Source organism: Mus pahari, chromosome 5 (genome assembly GCF_900095145.1).
Source record: "Mus pahari chromosome 5, PAHARI_EIJ_v1.1, whole genome shotgun sequence".
Taxonomy (NCBI): Eukaryota; Metazoa; Chordata; class Mammalia; order Rodentia; family Muridae; genus Mus; species Mus pahari.
The window spans coordinates 18,551,767-18,556,334 of NC_034594.1; positions in this window are offsets into that span (position 1 = coordinate 18,551,767).

Genomic DNA, 4,568 nt, shown 5'->3' on the forward strand with positions numbered 1-4,568 from the left:
GAGGAGGGAGGAGAGGAGATGGGGGAGGGGAGGAAAGAGAGGAGAGGAAGAGAGAGGAGAGGAGAGGAGGGGAGGGGAGGAAGGAGAGGAGGGAAGGGAGAAAAAGGAACTGCTCAGTGTGGTACCACACACCTATATTCTCAGCACTTGGGAGGCAGAAGTAATAAGATTGCATGTTTTGGCTAACTTGGGCTGCAAACCAAGTAACTACCTTAAAAATTGCTTGAAAGACGCTTGTCTGTCCTAGACTTAGGTCAGACTAACTAGAAATAGCTCAAGAGATTCCCTTTCTAGTCCTGGGACCAGATTGCAACAGGGGAGGGCTTCCCACCTCCCACCCCACCCGCTCCATGTTTGTTCACCTCACAGACCCAAGATCTACTCAGCTTGAGTTTGTGTGGCAAATGGATCGGGTCTTCTTACTCTCTTGCCTTTCTCTGGGTTCTGCATGGCGCTTGCCCACAGTTTGTCCCAATGCACACAAACTTTTGTAGAAAATTACTTTGGGGAGTGCCCTAACAGAATTGTTCCATACACCACAATCCACCCCACCCCCAAAAGCTTCCTAGAAGAGCTGTGCTTTTCTGTGTCTCCAAAGCGTCGCAGAGATCCTCCTGCCTCTGCCTCCTGAGGGCTAGGGTAAAACTTGTGTGTTACTACACCCAGCAGTAGCTTCCCCTCCCCAGTCATTGACTAGGTGGCTGCTGAGGAAGTGGATTCCTTGGGAACACAAGGACTGAGCTGGGACTTGGGTGTGGCTGCCTGTCAGAGCTTCACCTCCCATGGAGGCCCAGAGGCATTTGGCTCTTGTGTTCTGGAAAATCTCTTTCCGCCAGGTGATTTCTGGACTCTTCTTCTTTAGTCGTCTGCCACACTCTGACCTCCATCTGAGTTTAGTCCTGAGAAGAGAGGTCATCCCAGTCTAAGAGAAATTCTCTGTTTCTCTTCCAACTGCTTGCCCACTGTTATCTGGATTCCTTAATCCCAAGAGTCTCGGGAACCCAGAATGGATATTTTCCATACAACCTGCTGAGTACTGTACAGAAAAACAATTGTCATAGTCTCAGTTTATAAGATCTCTGGATGCTAGCTGGTTTTGAGATGGGCTAGACGAAAGAGACTCATTACAGGCCTTGCAGAAGGTCAAGTGAAGAGATGCTTGCTGGACTAGGAGAAGAAGACAGAGAGGAGATGTGCCAGCCATTCATGTTAGAAGTGGAATTGACTGGTGTTGGAGAGATGGCTCAGAGGTTAAGAGCACTGACTGCTCTTCCAGAGGGCCTGAGGTCAATTCCCAGCAACCACATGGTGGCTCACAACCATCAGTGATGGGATGTGATGCCCTCTTCTGGTGTGTCTGAAGACAGCAACAGTGTGCTCACATACAATAAATAAATACATCTTTATAAAAAAGAAATGCCGCCAGGCGGTGGTGGCGCACACCTTTAATCCCAGCACTTGGGAGGCAGAGGCAGGCAGATTGCTGAGTTCAAAGCCAGCCTGGTCAACAAAGTGGATTCCAGGACAGCCAGGGCTACACAGAGAAACCCTGTCTCGAAAACAAAACAAAACAAAACAAAAAACAAACAAAAAAAGGAATTGACTTAGAGGGTGGGCTAAACCAGGCATGGTGGTGAATGCCTAGTACTTGGGAGGCTGAGGCAGGCAGCTCTCTGTGAGTTTGAGGCCAGTCTGGTCTACACTGGGAGACCCTGTCTTAAAAAAAAGAAATAAATAGGGCTGGAGAGATGGCTTAGCAGTTAAGAACACTGACTGCTCTTCCAGAGGTTCTGAGTTCAATTCCCAGCAACCACATGGTGGCTCATAACCATCTGTAATGAGGTCTGATGCCCTTTCTGGTGTGTCTGAAGACAATGATGGTGTACTCATTTACATAAAATAAATGCATAATTCTTTTTTTTAAAAAAATAAGTAATTTTAAAGAGGGGGTAGGACTAACAAAGGAGGCCGCAAGCCCCCGGGAGGATAGGGCCTGTTCTGAAATTCTCTAGACCGAGCAGATTTGTGAACGACTGACGAGTAAGCCTTAGACGCTGGAGCTTTGCTGAGAGTCTCTGTGTCTGAGACTGTCCTTCATTTTCAAGCCTCTTGCAATGTAAGTGAACGCTACAAGAGTAGCCACAGCAACATGACCTTTCTTACTTGGTCACAGCATCTCACTCATCAAGGGTAAAACAATGAGTGGAGCCCTGGCAACTCCACAGCAGCAAATTGTTGAACTGACAAGTGCATCTTACCACATCTACTGGTCACTGAGGATGGAGATTAGCAACCTGTGGCCCCGAGACCCCCATCTGCTTTAGAAATAAAAATTTCCTGAACCACTACTAGGGCCATTTACATTGGCTGTGTCTGCTGTTGGCTTTGATGCCACGACTGTGTAGGTAAGACCAGTTATGACAGATCAACCCAGTGACCCTCCAGCGTATCCAAAGCTTTAAGGAAACACTTCTGGCCCAAGACCTAGCATCTCCATTTTCCCAAGGCACAGTAACAATAAAGAAGAGGCTGGAGAGAACGATGGAGCAGCTGTTCACCATGAAGGAGCAAGAGGACACTCTTGAAGGTACCCAATCCAAAAATCTTCACAGCTTTGAAATCCAACCGTATCCCCATCTTCATGCTGAGTTGAGACAAAGCAATTGTTTTCTACTAAATTTGTATTAGGATAATGTCATTTGCAGCTAAAGAACATATTATCTGATTTATCCATTTACCCACTATTGATCTGTACTTCTTTTATTCATCCAGACATTTCATGGATGGCTTACTTTGTATTGGGAGTGATGCTGGAGATGGCTGAAAGAGCAGGGAGTGAGACAGCCCTAGTCCATGACTGTGTAAAGCTAACACTCCAATATAATGAGTTGGGTTTGCAGTTTTGTGGAAAACAGCTATGTAAAGACATTGCTACAGCAGTTACAGCTCAGAAATGAGGTTTAGGTTGGATACTATAAATCTGAGAGTCATTGTTATATAAAGGGATTTAAAGACCAGGAAAAAGAAGGCATTGCCTAGGGATATCAAGGGAGAAGTGAAGTGTGGTGTGAGCAGGCCCTGGAGGGCTCCCAGCGTAGTGTGAGCAACCACAGAAACTCCCAGCATTTCAGGATTTTGTGAAGAATATTGAGTAAAGAAGAACAGGAAAACCCAGGAGTATGAACTCAAGGATGTCAACCTAAGAGACAGAGGGACTATAATGTATTATTTGTCAAGTGCTGGTGAGCAGAGAAGGAATTGAAAAGAAACCATTGTACTCAGCTGGGTGGAGGTCACTTGTTGAGCAGGTAAGAACAATTTTGAAATAGGAAGGTCCAGATTTGTTTTGTTACAAGAAACTAAAAGCTTGACTTAATCTGACTTCAACACTAAGGAAGATTTCTTGGGCTGGCAAGTTGTCTTTGACTCCTATGTGCATGCTGTGATATGTGCCTTTAGTCACACACACACACACACATACACACACTAAAGAAATGATTGATAAATAAATGTCTTAACTCAGCCAGCAGGAAGTCAGAAGCAGGATGAGTTTCAAGGGTAATTTGGTTCAGCAGTTCAACAATGGCGTAAGAGATCTGGAATCTTGTCTCTCCACTCAGTTTCCTTGAATGTCAACCTCGGGACAAGGTGCTCTCTTCCCCAACCTGCCACCCAAGATGGCTTCCAATGGCTTGCGGGTTCACACTTCCTCGTTTCAATCCAAGAGAGGAAGAAATGATCGTTTTAGAAATTCTCAGAAATAATGAGTATGTAACTTTCCCACAAAGGTCCAACAAACCCTGTCTCGTGGCAGATTGGCTCCAGTTGAATCAGATGTCCATGCCTTATTGGTTACAAACAACCAAGATAGCTAATTAGGGAATGTGATACCATGATAGGAAGACTTGTGTTTGGAGCCTAGACAAGAAAGATGTCTAAAATGAAACCAGATAGCCCCGAAGCACCTGAACCATGTGCCAGGTGGATACATGAAGCAAATGGGAGAAGGCGAAATCCTCAACGGAGGTCACGCACTGGAGACCTTTAAAGAGGCTCAACTGTCTGAGAAGCAGGCAGGCGAATGGTGACAGAGATGTAGAGGCCAAGTATCTTAGCGTTTATTTTTACTAGATCACCTCTGAACAGATGGTTAAAACTCTCTAAACAGAGCAACCTGTGTGTGATCTTGAGAAGGTGTGGACTTCTGAGATCCTGTGGGAAGTTGGCTTTTACTGGGGAAGGGGGGGTTGAGCACTGAATTTGAAATTTGAGGATTGGGTGGCCTTGGGCAATTTCACTGATTTGAGCTCAGACTTGAAAGGAGAGATGCTCTTATGTCAGGAGCTATGTGAGAGTTAGAAAAGGCAATGTGTGTAAACATCTCAATGATATACATGTATGTATATGTTGAATGTTGTATGATGTATACATATGTACATGTTGTGTATGTATATGGTGTATGTGTTTATGAGAATATTATATATATTTTAGCTTTCTTTTTTAAAATTTATTTATTTATTATTATTTTCTTTATTTACATTTCAAATGCTATCCTGAAAGTTCCCTAT